Source organism: Eschscholzia californica, unplaced genomic scaffold (assembly GCF_041429995.1).
Source record: "Eschscholzia californica isolate CP2 unplaced genomic scaffold, dmEscCali1.0.p SCAF_2, whole genome shotgun sequence".
Classification (NCBI taxonomy): domain Eukaryota; kingdom Viridiplantae; phylum Streptophyta; class Magnoliopsida; order Ranunculales; family Papaveraceae; genus Eschscholzia; species Eschscholzia californica.
In genome coordinates, this window is record NW_028238309.1 from 15,781,594 (window position 1) to 15,799,211 (window position 17,618).

The 17,618-nt window shown below is 37.6% G+C and overlaps 1 long non-coding RNA gene across 1 annotated transcript; it reads right to left on the reverse strand.

The window, feature by feature from the left end:
* Window positions 1-324: 324 nt before the first annotated feature.
* LOC147556507 (uncharacterized) lies at window positions 325-8,678 on the reverse strand. Its single transcript, XR_015235422.1, has 6 exons — window positions 8,593-8,678; window positions 7,958-8,436; window positions 2,375-2,629; window positions 2,028-2,294; window positions 1,849-1,974; window positions 325-1,743 (listed from the first exon to the last, which is right to left on the reverse strand). It is a non-coding gene; the product is annotated as an uncharacterized LOC147556507 (long non-coding RNA).
* Window positions 8,679-17,618: the final 8,940 nt, after the last annotated feature.

Consider the following 17,618-nt stretch of genomic DNA (forward strand, 5'->3'; position numbering starts at 1 on the left):
TTGCTACTACTATTATGGTTTGCCTATATCAATCAATGAAACTTTTTATCTTGAAATTATCTGAGTTGATCAAATTGTAATCGATTGTGGTGGAATGAAAAGAAAAAGAAGAAGAAGAAAATGTTTGATCGTGTAGAGAGAGAAAAAGGGGTGAGCTAGATATAGTTTAGACACTTCTAAATTACAATAATACCACCACAGTATTGTTGAAAACCAAACAAAGAGATTTGATTTAGGTGGTCAAAACGAATTGTCGACACTTATAAGGGCCAAAATGACAAATTAGTGTCAAATTGAGGGCCAAAACGAAATTAACCCTACAAATGTTTAACATGATTCATTTTGCTAAGGTATTGTACACCTACTTCAATGATGGGGTTTACTTTACATAAAGTAGATCCATTTAGTGATTATTAAATAATGGGATGGGAATGGAAGCTAAAAAGTCGGTCAATCTTGGGACAATAAGGTAGGTGAAGGGTTGTCCCGAGAGAGCCTCAGAGTTGAAGACTAATATGCCAGCCTATATTTCCCATTTGTGATGACTTTTGTTGGAATAACAAGTAGAAAGGTTTAGAGCTATTAGGCTATCCTTTCCTCAATCAAATTGAACCCAGACTATCGAAACAAAGGATGTTGACTAATTTTTCGGATTAGTCTCTCTGTGACCCATCTTCATTTTTTGAAAGTTAATCGGCCATTTGGTTCGCTTCCACGGTATACATGTGATACTTGGAACTTGGAAGTCCTTGAATCTTTATTGTAGTCTTTTAATTTTGCCCCTAATCCTTGCTGCTCTTCATGGAATTCGTTGCTTTAGTTTTAAGCAGATCTCTTATGTTCATAGAATCAACACTGACATCAATACGAGTAACTCTGTTTTGAATCTCATGTTGCAGATCTGTCTCCATCTTCACCTCCTGTAATTCATGTATGAATATTGTTTGTCGGAACTCTTCTGCTGTCTCAACAGCGATTGGTCACTCCCTCATTGTTCGGAGTAATAACTCCATACCTTGCTCGTTTCCCTCACTTGGACATGAAGCACCCATATGAATAGAGATACACGAATTTTGCAAAGCCCGTCGGTTCTTCCGTTTCTTCCACTCTAGCTGTCCAACTAGCCATCCTGATATTGGGTTTTCATCTGATATTTTAAGAAAAAACGATCTCAGTTTCGGTTCTCCTTGAAAGATACAAGTATTCTCTTCAGACCATACGTAGTATACAAATGCATCAAGTCAGACATCCTAATCTGCCACAATTTGATCGCCTCTAAACTGATGAATGCACCACTGACGCCCCAGTTGGTTGTACAAACACGACGCATCCCAGCTCTTGAAGCACTAATTCCCCTATTTGACCAACTTCAATTTTAGTTTTTTTTTAACTGTAAGAATAGTCTCACATGGGAGAAGGGCGATATAGTAACAAGTATATAATGTCTAGGCTCTATCCACTCATTTCCAATTAGTTTTGAGTTGGATGATCACAATCTTAACATGATATCAGAACTAGGCCCTCGTGTAATAGGTTTAAAAGGCACATGTGCTCCACGTCACCTGAAAAAAAAAAGACGCGTGTTAGGCTCAAAAGAACGCCACGCATGTCGAGACGTGTAAGAATATTCTCACATGAGAGAAGAGTAATCAAGTATATAATGTCTTGGACCTCTCTACTTATTGTCAATTGGTTTTGAGTTGGATGACCACAATCTTAACCGTCACAGTTTGTTTTGATCTTCTTTTTAGAAATTATTACTTTTGCGCAATTCCTAATTTATTTCTCCTCTTTTAGCTCAATGCTACGAATCTCGATCTCAAAGTGGAGTCGATTCAATTTAGTGGCTGAAGTTTTTGGAATTCAAAGAACAAGGAAGTGTTTGAAGGAACTGATGTGAGTTGTACAAAATGATGGACGAAGCTTTAGATTACGACTCGATGGTAGTCCAGCAGGTTGGTGGGATCACTCACGCTACCACTCACAATAGCGTCCCTCAGCCGATTTTTGATTGGGAGCTCCCTCACAGAGCAACAACCCTGATCAGAGAGACCAGGATGGACGATTCTGGCTGCTAAAGTAAATACCTTTCCTGAGAAGCGTCCTTTAGACGCAGAAGCCAAAATGGTGCTTATAAGTGTCGAGTTAGCAAACAGTCTATGTGCAAAGAAGTGCATCTTCGAGGGAGACGTATGAAGTGTAAATAAGGCATGTACCCTAACGAGTGAAGATTCCGGTGGAAAATCAGAAGCATTATACTGCAGATTTTCGATTGCTTACGAGTACTCAGGCAGCTATCTTATCTGATAGTCTTCAGGTCACTACTTTGGTTTGTAATGAATAATTGAAAGAGAGATAAAATTGCATCTTTAACCAGAATTTTACAAGTATAATGAGTATTCTGTATGACATTTTTGTTGAACAAAAAGTTAGTTGAAAATGAGAAGTCAACCTGATCTTTGTAATTCAAAATCAAACCCCAAGACATCACTCCCTACAACAGTTTGTGCCAAGTTAGTAACACTATCTTCTTCTCCTTCACACTCGTGGGTAGACGTTAGCGAAATTCACTCTCGTATTCTCTCTTCAATGAAGTTACCCACTTCCAGATTTCAGAGTATTGCTCAGCCTGCACCACCAAATATCATATTGGTGTGTATAATCTGTTAGGAAAAATAACCTAATTAACTTGTTCAGTAATATGAAGATAAACGATGCGAAAGTAAAAGTAGAGACACCAAGATTATTTAACGTGGCAAAAAACCCCTCCAAACTAGAAGGTAAAAAACCACGGGACCTAGTCCAGAAATCTTCCACTATAATTAAATAATGGATTACACAATTCTTCAAGATGTGTAGAAACACTCTTGGACAACTCTTCACCAAACCTATGGTGGATAAACTGAACAAAGAAACAAAGAAATAAAATCTCTTACTCCTCAGGATTTGAACAAATCCTAGATTCCTAAAGGTTGAAGAAGATAACCACAAACTAAATTGCTTCACAAGATTAATAATCTTCTTTTCTTCAAACCAATATTCTGCTCTTTCAATCTCTTGAAAGAACCACTTCAGAAATCTCTCTTTCTCTGACTTCTCTTTGTTCTGGAAGTTGTTGTGTATAATCTCTTCCCTTTCATTCCCTATTTATAATAATAAATAAGGAGGTTTACCAATAGAAATAGGAATTCCTTTTTAGGCTTGAAAAAATAGAAGTTTCTATTTTTTCCCCAAACAAGGAATAAGGGAAATCCTATTCCAACTAGGAGTCCTTTAATTATAAGGAGGGACCCCAACAAACTCCCCCTCCCGACTTATGAAGAGGGACCTACCATCCCCAAACCTGCAACACTGCTACATAGCTCATGTTTGCCTTTGGGTAATGGTTTTGTCATCATATCTGAACCATTGTCTTCAGTATGGATTTTCTCGATCTTCAACACCTTTTCTTCAAGAACATCTTGGATCCACTGGTATCTCACATTTATATGCTTGGACTTGGAATGGAAACTAGAATTCTTACTGAGGTGGATGGCACTCTGACTGTCGCAATGAATAACATAATTATCTTGTTTCATACCAAGTTCTTCTAACAGTCTCTTCATCCATAACATCTCCTTGCAACATTCTGTAATGGCAATATATTCTGCCTCTGTAGTAGATAAAGCTACACACTTTTGTAATTTAGATTGCCATGACACTGCTCCCCCTGAAAATGTAAATAAGTAGCCTGATGTGGACCTTTTAGAGTCTACATCTCCTGCCATGTCTGCATCTGTGTAACCGACTAATACTGGCTTATCTTTACCAAAACATATACGAGCTTTAGACGTACCTCTAAGATACTTCAGAATCCACTTCACTGCTAACCAATGCTCTTTGCCTGGATTAGCAAGAAATCTGCTTACTACTCCAACAGCAAATGCAATGTCCGGTCTTGTACACACCATTGCATACATCAAGCTTCCTACAGCTGAAGCATAAGGAATTTTCTCCATTTCTTCTTTCTCACTTCTAGTCGATGGACACTGATCACGAGTCAACTTGAAGTGACTGGCTAATGGACAACTCACTGGTTTTGTCTTGTCCATACTGAACCTTTCTAGAACCTTCTCAATGTATCTTTCTTGTGATAGCCAAAGTTTTCCAGCTTTCCTATCACGAGAGATATGCATGCCAAGAATTTGTTTTGCTGGACCCAAGTCTTTCATATCGAAATACTTGTTTAGTTCCTTCTTTAACCTGCTAATTTTATTAGCATCCTGACCAACAATCAACATATCATCAACATAAAGTAGAAGTATAATCAAATCTCCATCAGGAAATTTATGAACGAAAACACAATGATCTGAAGCCGTCCTGTGATACCCTTGATCCTTCATGAATGATTCAAACTTTTTGTACCACTGTCTCGGTGCTTGTTTCAGCCCATATAAACTCTTCTCTAACTTACAAACCAAGTGTTCCTTACCTTTAACTTCAAACCCAGTTGGTTGTTCCATATACACATCTTCCTCCAAGTCACCATGAAGGAAAGCGGTCTTGACATCTAGTTGTTCAATTTCTAGGTTCATACTTGCAGCCAATCCCAATACTAACCGTATCGAGGACATCTTCACCACCGGAGAGAAAATCTCATCAAAATCAATACCCTTCTTCTGCCCAAATCCTTTCACCACTAGGCGTGCCTTATACCGTGGTTGTGAATTTCTTTCTTCGGTTTTGATTTTGAAAACCCACTTATTTTTAAGAATTTTCTTATTCTTAGGTTTTTCAACCAACTTAAAAGTGTTGTTCTTATGCAATGATTCAATCTCATCTTGCATAGCTTTCAACCACTCCTTCTTGTGTTCATCATCTATGGCTTCTTCATAACACTGTGGTTCTCCACTATCTGTAACCATCACATACTCGTGTGGAGGATACTTGGTAGATGGTGCTCTATCTCTAGTCGATCTTCTCAATTCAACTGGTGGTTCATGTTGAACTTCCATTTCCTGCTCAACATCATCACCCATAGGAACATCTTCATGAGCTTCATCTTCATGATTTTGTTCTTCACCTGCATTATCATGCATAACCTTAGAAGAGATATGTGGATCTAGATCAATGAGATCATTACTATGATTCTCATGCTTCTCAACTTTCCCGAAGTCCTCAATAGTTTGATTTTCAAGAAAGACCACATCTCTACTTCTAATAATCTTCTTATCGACTGGATCCCATAACCTGTACCCGAATTTCTCATCTGCATATCCTAAAAAGATGCATTGCTTGGCTTTATCATCAAGCTTTGCTCTTTGATCTTTAGGTATATGCACAAAAGCCCTGCAACCAAACACCCTTAGGTGTCCATAACTGACTTCTTTCCCAGCCCACACTCTCTCAGCTACATCTCCATCTAATGGTGCTGAAGGTGATAAATTAATCAGATAACATGCAGTACGCATTGCTTCACCCCAGAAGCTTTTAGGCAGCTTTGCTTCTGAGAGCATACATCTGATCCTCTCCACAATAGTGCGGTTCATGCTTTCTGCTACACCATTTTGTTGTGGAGTTTTGGGAACTGTCTGTTCATGTCGAATACCATGGGTTTTGCAATACTCTTCAAACGACCCGATGTATTCTCCTCCATTGTCAGTGCGAATGCACTTCAATGATTTTCCTGTCTCCCGTTCTACCATGTTGTGGAAATTCTTGAAAACTGCAAGTACCTGATCTTTGGTCTTTATGGCATATGCCCAAACTTTCCTGGAAGCATCATCTATAAAAGTAACAAAATACAAAGCACCACCAAGTGTTTTGACCTTTAAAGGTCCACAAACGTCAGAATAAACAAGCTCCAAAACACTGGATTTTCTTTCAGATGCATTCCTTTGAAAGGATACTCTATGTTGCTTTCCTACTAAACAATGAGAACAAGTGTTTAAATTTATACCTTTTACGTTCGGTAAGTCTTGTCGTTTAGCAAGGATTTGAAGTCCTTTCTCGCTCATGTGCCCGAGTCTTCTATGCCAAAGATCAGTGGAAGAATCTTTTTCAACTGCATTCAATTCTCCTTTACACAGTTTTACTTGAGTTCTGTATAAAGTACAACACTTCTTCCCTCTTGCTATCACCATTGACCCTTTTGTGAGCTTCCACTTTCCATCACCAAAGTGACTGTGGTACCCTTCATCATCTAATACTCCGGTAGAGATTAGGTTATATCGAAGATCTGGTATATGCCTCACATTCTTAAGAATCAATGTACTCCCTGTGCTCGTCTCAATTTTCACTTCTCCAATTCCTACGATTTTTGAGAAACCTAAGTTTCCCATCCTGACTTTGCCAAGGTCACCAGTTCTGTAAGAGTTAAAGAAATCTTTACATGGAATAGCATGATACGAAGCACCTGAGTCAACCAACCATGTCGTTTCTGGTTCTGACTCAGCCATACTTAAGCAAGTCTCTTCACAACCTGAGAGTAAGATAATGTCATCACCTGAGGCAACTGCCGCAACATTATCTTGTTTTTCATCATCCTTTTTATTTTCCTTCTTTGTTTTCTTGCAATCACTCTTGTAATGACCCATTTTTCCACAACCAAAACATCTAACTTCTTTCTTTGGTTTTGATCTCCCCCTTGACTTATCACGGTTATGAGGTTTTCTACTTTTACCTCTCCCCCGTCTTTCTGTAACAAGTGCCTCTGAATGAGACTCGTCTGACGATGATTTCCTTCTTGTTTCTTCATTCAACAAACTACCTGTTACGTGATTCATACGCATTATGCCATCAGGAGCAGAATTGCTAAGAGACACCACCAATGTCTCCCAACTATCTGGTAAAGAATTTAGAAGAAGTAAGGCCTGCAACTCATCATCCAAAACTAACTTCATTGCAGAAAGCTGGTTTACTAGACTTTTCATCTCATTCAAGTGTTGAGCAATTGAGGTTCCTTCTTTATATTGTAATTTTCCTAGCTTTCTGAACAAGTAAGCCTTTTTGGCAGCTGTCTTCTGATCATACAATTCTTCTAATTTCCTCCATAGACTATAAGCGGAAGTCTCCGTCGATACATGATGAAAAACACTGGGTTCTACCCATTGTCGAATAAATCCAACAACCTTACGATCTAATACCTTCCAGTCTTCATCATCTATCTTCATCGGTTTTGTACCGTGATTTTCAATGGGTGCAGCTAGGTCTTTGCAGTATAACAAATCTTCCATTTTTGCTTTCCACATCAAGTAGTTTTCTCCATCTAAACTAATCATTCGATTAGTATTCACTTCCATATTTCTGAACAATAAATCTAACCTTAGCTCTATACCACTTGTTAGGAAAAATAACCTAATTAACTTGTTCAGTAATATGAAGATAAACGATGCGAAAGTAAAAGTAGAGACACCAAGATTATTTAACGTGGCAAAAAACCCCTCCAAACTAGAAGGTAAAAAACCACGGGACCTAGTCCAGAAATCTTCCACTATAATTAAATAATGGATTACACAATTCTTCAAGATGTGTAGAAACACTCTTGGACAACTCTTCACCAAACCTATGGTGGATAAACTGAACAAAGAAACAAAGAAATAAAATCTCTTACTCCTCAGGATTTGAACAAATCCTAGATTCCTAAAGGTTGAAGAAGATAACCACAAACTAAATTGCTTCACAAGATTAATAATCTTCTTTTCTTCAAACCAATATTCTGCTCTTTCAATCTCTTGAAAGAACCACTTCAGAAATCTCTCTTTCTCTGACTTCTCTTTGTTCTGGAAGTTGTTGTGTATAATCTCTTCCCTTTCATTCCCTATTTATAATAATAAATAAGGAGGTTTACCAATAGAAATAGGAATTCCTTTTTAGGCTTGAAAAAATAGAAGTTTCTATTTTTTCCCCAAACAAGGAATAAGGGAAATCCTATTCCAACTTGGTGTCTCTACTTCCAGATTTCAGAGTATTGCTCAGCCTGCACCACCAAATATCATATTGGTGTGTATAATCAACAGATAAAAAGCCATTGAAGATATTGATCAACTCTCTCGTGGACTTTCGTCCTTCTCTAGTATTACTTTTCTCTAACAATCTCGAGATTGAAACATACATCTTCATGAATGATGATAAATGAAAGGTAAGACCATTATAGTTAGTAGCCTGTATGAACTCTTTTAGTTACAGATATGAACAATAATGCCACCACAAGAAACAACAGAGATCATCTCAAATCTACCCGCAAAATTTACTAAGTCAAAAAATGCATATACAAGCAAAATGCATTGAAAAAGTGATATCTTAAGGGAAGATTAGCTGAGCTTACCAGTCCAAGCCCTCAAATAGCCCTTCACCTTTTGTGGCGGAAGCTTTGAAAATAGATCATTGACGGTTTTTAATCTTGTGTAACTCTAATGCTTCAGTTACTGCAGCATCATCAAGGGCACCCGGGAGATCCTAGATGGACACACCAGATTAAATAACATTAATTCAACAACAAGAATATATTAAATGTAGACTCTTCTCATAAACAACCATCCATTAACGATAGTAATGTACGGTGTTTACCCACTTCAGATCTTCAACTTGACGTAAATAAGCAACAAAAATTACCTGCTTGTTCGCAAAAATAAGGACAACAACACCTTTTAGCTCGTCCTCCTGTAAATAATGCCCAATATCATAATGTAGTATGTGTATTGCCAATTAGAACTCGCAAACTCTTGTTTTCTAATTTAACGGGAAAACAAATATAAGAAGCATTTTCAGAAGGCGAAGACAACTAATATCTCAATGTTAAGACTTAAAAATTTCACATGAAATTTGGAAATGAAAATCCAACATATGTACACCTCTAAAATATTCACATGAAATTCTTCTTTTGCTATTGCAATCCTATCAGTGTCGCTGGAATCAATAACATAGATGATGGCTTGAGTATTTGGAAAATAACATCTCCAATAAGGTCTGTTCGGATAAAACAAATAAAGATAAGTTAGTGTTGGTGGGTAACTTTGCAACAGCGCCCTAGCGGTTTGCCAAATGACCTAGAAATTTCAGCAATGAGTAAAAACCAGTCTTTCCACAAAATCTATTATATGGGAAAATATTTTTTCTGCCTATAATATTTACCTACTTCAAAGTTCAACGTAAATTTTGTCTTTTTTTTTTTCTGAATAATTATTTAATCTGTTAATAATTAAACGTGATTATAGCAACTTCTGTTTGATGGTAAGAGGGTTTTGCACAGCACCAACTAAGGTGCTGTTTGTTTTTTTGTTTTTTCAGATCTGAAATCTGAATTGGGATCCAATTCAGATTTCAGATGTTTGCTTTTTAGTTTAAAAAAATCTGAAAATTTAACTGAACTGGAAAGAGGTCTGAATAGACTGATAAACATCCCACATATTTCAGACTTCAAAACAAGTCTGAAATATTGCTCAAATTTCTGAAAATAGGCAAATGACGTTTATGCCCCTCGTGTTTCTAAAAATTTCCATCTTCTTTCCAAAACTTACACCACCAGCAACACCACCTCCACCACCTGACAATACACCAGCGACACCACCTCCACCACCTGACAATACCACCTGCAACACCACCAACACAACCACCAACACCACCACCACCACCACCACCACCACCACCGACAACACCACCACCACCACAACAACAAACTAAACCCTCATCAAAACCAGTTAGCCACAAACACAACAACCCACGCGACCACATAAACCCTCCTAAGAGGAGATAGATCCGGCGAGTCCACATCTTCGATTCGAGAGAGAGAGATCCAACAACTTTAACTTTTCAGACTATGGAGAGAGAAAGATCTGACGAGGGTTAGAGAGAGAGAGAGAGAGAGAAATACGACGACTTTGATTAGAAAGAAACAGACAATCTGGCGGGGTTGCTCTCCAGAACAGTAGTTAGAGAGAGGGAGACTTACAAACCCTAGTTCTTCCATTTTTGAAGGAGAAAGGAACGAACCCTAATTCTTCTCCCAATGAGAAAGTAAAAGAAACCCTAGATCTCTTTTTACTCAGCCAATGAGAAAGTGTCAAAAAACCTATTTTTTTGGTCAAATATATTAAGGGTATATTTGTACAAATCTTGATTCAGATTTGATGATTCAGACTTGGAAAACAAACATCTAACTGATGACATAATTCAGCCAATTCAGGTTCAGCCAATTCAGTTCAGCCAATTCAGATTCAACTAATTCAGATTCAGACACTTAAAAAAAACAAACAGCACCTAAGAAAGCATCACACTATAACCTTACAGGCTATAAAAACATAAATATCTAAAATGGAATCGAATTAATAAGACATTAATATTTTCAAACCTTAAACTTGCAAATTTTGTTCCTAAGAAAATTTTTCATTCTAAAGGGTTCTTAATTTTTTCCTTGGACTTCACATTTGAAGTCTATACTGAAGTTTTCCGTCACTAACTTAGGTGCTGTTTGTTTTTTTGTTTTTTCAGATCTGAAATCTGAATTGGGATCCAATTCAGATTTCAGATGTTTGTTTTCCAATTCAAGAAAATCTGAAAACCCATCTGAAATCGGCCATGGTCTGAATTTGGCTGAAAAATATCCCACAAATTTCAGACTTCAAAACAAGTCTGAAATACTAGTTCCACTGCTGAAAAGTGTCATATGACGTTTATACCCCTTAAATTTAAAAAACTCTTTTTCATTAAAATATTTCCCACCACCACTCCAAAACAAGAGCACCGTCACTGCCACCACAAAAGAGCCACCTCAAAACCTCCACCATAAAACCTCCACCATAAAACCTCCACCATAAAACCTCCACCATAAAACCGCCACCTCAAAACCACCACCACCACCTCATACCACAAAATAGACCAAACACCACCACCACTCATACCACAAAATAGACCAACACCACCACCACAAAAGATCACACCACCACCACAAAAGATCACACCACCACAAAAGATCACCACCAGAGAGTCAAACCACCACCAGTACCACACCATAAATCAGGCGACCAACTTACAATACCACCAAAACAGACCGACTATGAACCCTCGCCGGATCTGACGAGGGTCATCTAATTTCCTTGTTCGAAACCTTTATTGAGTTCCAGTTAGAGAGATTGATAGAGAGAGATACGGCTAGAGAAAGATTCGGCTAGAGAGAGATTCAGAGAGAGATCGAGAGAGAAAATGAGGCAGATGGGTGTTCAATACTTTTTCTTGAAGGGAGAAAGTGAAACCCTAATATAGGTTTTAGGGTTTTTGCTAGAGAGATTATAGAGAGAGAGAGAGAGAGAGAGAGAGGAGGCAGACGGGTGTTCATTGGTTTTTGTTGGAGGAAGAAAGTGAAACCCTAATATAGGTTTTAGGATTTTTTTTTGTTAAGAATAATGAGAAAGAGATAGGGTTCTTTCCTTTTTGTCCAAAATATCACTTAGGGGTAAATTTGTCAAAATTTTATTTCAGATTTAAAAATTCAGACCTAAAAAACAAACATCTAATTTGTAATATAATTCAGCAAATTCAGATTCAACAAATTCAGTTCAGCAAATTCAGATTCAGCCAATTCAGATTCAGACACAAATAAAAAAACAAACAGCACCTTAGTAACTTTTGCTAGGAAAATGGAGATATGCCAGTTCCACGTGATGAATGAACCGATTTTTCAATTTCTATCGTAAGACTTATCAGCTCCTACAAGCTAAAAACAAGCTTAACTCCATGGCTATTAGCTAACAAAACAAATTTTACCACATGATACATAGAAGTAAGTCTGATGGCAGAATTAAGAATAGGAAAAAGCTTGATATAAAGGGAAGGAAGACATGAAGATAAAGACAACATACCTGATACTTGTCTGTCCACCTGTTTCGACAAAAAACATTCGACATATCAAGACTAAAAAGTGGCACAACCATTTTATTATAATAAAGACTCGAAACCGACTAACTTGGCTAAATTAAACAACTCCGACGGGACATTTTCATGACCCATCAATAACATCCAGAGCTAAAAAGGTATACCCACGAACAGGAGAATAGATAAGAAAGAGAAGGATATCCAAGTATAATGTTAAGGTTTCAAGACTGATGCAGAAAAGAGCGACCGATATGAAAATATGACTCCAGGCCATCCATGCGTCGAGCTAGTCATTCAAAATGTATTGAAAACACATGTAGTGCCCCTAAACAAAGTTTGAGGTGCCTTTAGCACCACTACCCAAATGCCTATTTAATAACCCTACTTACCCACCATTCTTTTCCTTTCCTTTTCTCTTTCAGCCGTGGGTTTTAGAGGGGGGGGGGGGGGAGGCATGAGGTTCTGGTGAGAGAAAGTTTGAAGGAGGGGTGAAGCCAAGAAAGGGAAGGAGGAATCAAGGTGTTGGGGGATCTTTTGCTTGGTTGGTTCTTAGTGTGGGGGTTCTCTTCATTGTTTGGCTTTGGACTAAGGTAGATTTCTATCTCTCTAGGGCTTGAATAGCCATTTTTATAGATAAACCTAGACATGCTAGATGAAACTACAAACCCTAGATTCTTGACACAAATATATATACTAGAAGTAGTAGACTTATATTCCTACAAACTTATTTTTAGGTCACTTTGAATCTCATCTATGTGTTAGATTTTGAGGATATTTGCTATAATGACCTACTTGAGGAACCACACAATCTTCATTTACATTTTCATGCTAGATTCATATATTACAATGATATCTAGGGCTAAACCTCTTTATTTGCCATGATTTTAGTATATAACTCTTATAATTAGATGCCTCTCACTATTGGACAATACTCTTTATATAGATACATGAACATGTGCTAGAAGTCTACATGATATGCGAATTTTAGGCTATTATCATCATTGATTTATTACTTGCAAACGTTATAAATATGAAACTCGTATGTCGTAATATGCTAACGAATATGATTTTGATTTATGTATGTTGTGGTGTGATGCTATTATATGTGTGTGATGTGATGGAGTTGGTGGAGAGTTGTGAGAGTTTTGTGGAGAGTTCGACCCTCTCTACCGGATGTGATATTAGTATGGAGCGTATGGGGTCGGCGCTAACACAATGGATGACCTTGTGGACCACACTCTCATACAACGTGGATACCAACTTGTCATATTGCTTTTGGTTGTTTATTACAAATGGTGTGATATTATGTATGTGTGACGTGATGGAGTTGGTGAAGGGATGTAAGAGTTTTGTGGTTGGTTCGACCCTCTCTACCGGATGTGATATAGGTATGGAGCGTATGGTGTTGGCGCTAACACAATGGATGACCTTGTGGACCACACTCTTACATAAGGTGGACACCAACTCGTCATGTCGCTTTTTGTTGTTTGTTACATATGTGGTACACTTTATTTCTAAGGGTCACAACTCGGATACTATACTTGGACATCTTCACATGATATGTGGTTGTCTATTTGTTTTGGTAGCTCTTGAAACTGTCTATTGAGGCTTTAGAGGTTTCGAAATCTACTTGTTGGGGTCTGACCCAACCTTTTATTTTTCAGGACAAGGAAATCGGGAAGTGCCACCTGCTTGAGTCATAGTTAGCCTTGGAGGAGTTTCTTTAGTGGTCTTCTTTCTTTCTTTAGGTAGTTATTTGGAGTTGTATCTCCTAAATACTCGTTGTTACTTTTATTTGATATTGTTCGACATATGTGTCGAGGATTCAGAGACATCATGTGAGTTTTGAAAAACTTAGTAAAGTTTTATTAGATGATTTATTATTACTTTTTGAGCTTCATGTTCGATACTATTTATCTCCTTGATGAGTATATCGTATATGTTTACTGTTCTGCGGAGAAATGCCTTAAGTTTAAGTTTTCATGGCGGCCGACGTGGAAATCTAGGTTTGGGGTGTTACAACACACCATCTCAAATCAATTCACTTGTGCTGAAAAAATCATTTCTCTGATAGCCCAACTCTAATGATGTGTAGGCTGCTAATGGGTACTCAAAAATTCAATTCTAGAGGAGACATTCACACCATAATAGTTACATGCTTAGAATTGATTCTTATATAGTAAGTAATCTGTGAGGTACATATATGATGAACTACAAATTCAAAGTTAGAGCACTAGTTCCACTGGATTAGATTGATATTGCTCTATGAAACAATCATAAAGATTATCTTGGAAAACTCCAAAGAAAATCGTAATATTTACATCTGGCGTTAAGACCTTATGTTCAGGACTTCGGAAAGCACACTCGTAAACCAGAAGCTAAGATTATCGAAGATTTTATACTTTTTGAGCTAGCGAAAATCATTCGTTCATTCCTGGGCCAATGGAAACCTTAATCATTTGCACAGACATATCAAGAGTTGACCAGTAGTAGTAGTACTACACCAAATATCAAATTACAACTCAATGCCTAGCCCTGCAGCATAGTTTTCCACCAACACAAAGCTAGTCTTGAAAAATATATTAGTGTAACATTAATACCACATCATGTCTCTTTCTCTCTTCCACTCATGTCATGTCTCTGTCACTTCATTTCTCTCTCCACCTCAGCCATCTTCTGCAGCAGAAGGTCGTCGACCAACAACCTTCAACCAATTTTCGTTTATTTCTTCTACTTCACTTTTCTCTCTCTTCTACTTCTCTTTCCTCTTCCTTTTTTTTTTCTTTTCTTCTCTCTATTCTCTTCGGCGAAGAAGATTCGCCAAAGAGAGTAGATTGATAGAAAATGCAAGAAGAAGAAGACAAAAAAGAAGAGAGAAGACAAATACTATTTTTAATGATAAATTGAACTTATCTTCTTGCTGCTTCTTCACTCGTCTTGTCACCATCTTCATATTCCATATGTTCAAATCATTTTTCATCCAAGTTACATTTTATAATCTATTTATCTTTTTCCAATGTTAGCGCGTAAAATTTTCTTTCATATTATAACTTTCTAAGAGAAGAATGGGGCATAGCGGCTCAACTAATAACTGGAACAAGCCCTTTGAAATGGTGAAGAAGTCGATGGAATCCCTAGAAAGTAGAATCAACTGTCGATAACAAAAAAAAGGCCAAAGTCGTTTTTACTCAAAGGAATGCTCAGAAGGCATCTCAATAACATCATCTTTTATGCACCTTTGTTTTATGGGAAGTTTAAAACGTGCGCAGGGGCGGCCTTGGGCCAAAGCGACCAAAGCGGTCGCTTTGGGCCCCAAGCCTAGAAAGGGCCCAATATGTATGCTAGCAGCTAATTTATAAATATGGAAAGAGGTAAACTATTAGTCATAAAAGTAGTTGTGGCACAATGGTTAAGTGCGAGTTTGGAGGCCAACTAGATCTGTGTTCGAATCGCCTCATCCCCATTCCCCACTTTTCATTTTTTCCAACAACATTTCTAGTTTAAATGAAATAAATAAATAAATACATCCCATGTCTCATGTTTTTAAAATTATTTTCTTATTTTAAGCAAATCATGCTCCAAAAAATTATTTACTCACCAACTTGACATGGATTAAACTAGCGCACTTCTGAAATGTTTATTATGTTACTACGATTTTTCGATTATGTATGTAATAACATCTACACTTACAATGAATATATGTCAAGAAAGATCATAAAGTAGTATATTCTAATAAGTTCCTTTTTCGTAAATTTGGAAGTAAGTCGGAGCAAAAATCAAGAAATAAGTCTAAATCAAAGAAGGGAACTTCCTACCTCTAAAATTTTAACCAAGGCTAGTTCATTTTTTGCAAATATACCTTAACTAAATTTTTGTTGTTTTTCTGAATATACTACAACAGAGTTTCTAATGTACAAAACACTAGATTTTTGATTTTTTCTTTTAATAGGGCCCCGATTTTTTCAGTCGCTTTGGGCCTCAGAAAAGCTAGGGCCGGCCCTGAACGTGCGCCCCAGAAGTGTTATTGATGTCTCCCGCACTCCTTTGATTTGGTAAAACTAGTTTGACCAAGTTTGATTAAAGGTGATTCTCACTTTTTTCACCGCTTTTCTTCCCTCCAAACCGTAACCCTAGATCTCTATAAAACTCACATCCCAATCTCCTCAACGGAACCACCTCCAACACCAGCCACCAACGAACTTGATTACGACCCAATCTCTCCAAATTTTTGCATCTACCAAGTTGTGTTGTTGTGTTCCAACTCCAAGTGCAAGAGGTGTTCTTTGTTGCAAACCACGAAAAGTTTGACGCTATTTCTTGCCTATCTATAGACATATTGGCGTGCCTATAGAATTTCACTCAGGGTATAGAACAACAACTTTATCAATATTTTGAATCCCAAGTCCCGGATTAGAATATACAGATATATAAAGGCACGACTGGAGTTGTCCATTCCCTGCCATGCTTTTGCAAGTTACATGGTGCTGGGGCTTAATGAATTCAAATTAATTGGGCTTGGAATGATCGGATACATGATCATTTATGAGTCTACTCTATAAAAGCAAAACCACTACTCTGGGCTGTCTGGAACACTTTGGGATGAGCTTTGCCCTCACAGAGATTAATGGCAAATATTTTTTCCAATAAAAATAACTCTATTAATAAGACTTTGGGGCGCGTCCAAACCAAATTATTTGATGGAAAATGAACACATTTTGAATCAAAAATCAGTTTATTTGATTTCCCACTCTCTCATCTTCATCTTGCGCCTTACCTCCAATCACCACCATCACCATTATCTCTCTCTCTCTCTCTCTCTCTCTCTCTCTCTCTCTCCTCCCTCCCTCCCTCCTCCCTCTCTCTCTCTCTCTCTCTCTCTGTTTGTGTAAGGGTTGTTTTCTCTCAAACCAGGTCAGTTGTTCGGACAAAGAGCAATCCTTCGCCGGATAAAAGAGAGAGCGATAGGCAGAGAGAGAGGTGGAAGGAAAGAAAGATGAGAGAGAGAGAGAGAGAGAGAGAGAGAGAGAGAGAGAGAGAGAGAGAGAGAGAGAGAGAGAGAGAGAGAGAGAGAGAGAGAGAGAGAGAGAGAGAGAGAGAGAGAGAGAGAGAGAGAGAGAGAGAGAGAGAGAGAGAGAGGAGAAGGAGACGCAAAACTGTGGTGGTGGTCGGAGATGGTGAGTGGTGGTCAGAGGTGGGAGATGATGATTAAGGGGTAAAAAAGAAACAAGTCGATTTATTAACTCAAAACCAAGGCGGAGCTAGGATTTTAAGCTAGCCCGGACTAGCCTAAGATTAGCAAGAGAAAAAAAATTTCATTTCCGATGTATACGCCCTCATAGGTAGTATTTCAAAAGAAATTTTTTTACTGAATATAATATATTTTCGACCATTATTTTCATATATATCTAACTTTTCGATCCAAAACAAGTGATTCTAAAACTTCACCTTAGAAGAAAAAGATCTACGTGAAAATTTTGTTAATAGTTTAAACAACAAAGACTTAAGAAAAACTAACCACTAAGAGCATCTCCAATGTAAGACTCAATCTTAAAATCTTAAGTGCCACTTAGGACTTTAGAGTTTTTTTGAGAAAAAACCTCTCCAATGCAAAACTCAATTGAGATCTTAAGATGATGTGGAAGCATTAAGTTTTAAGATGTCTCAACTAGAAACTCTATTTTTGAGATCTCTTTTGAGAGTCTTAAGTGTCCTATTCATCAAATTTAATTGGGATATTTAGTAAATGCCCCCCACTTATTTAGCAATATTAG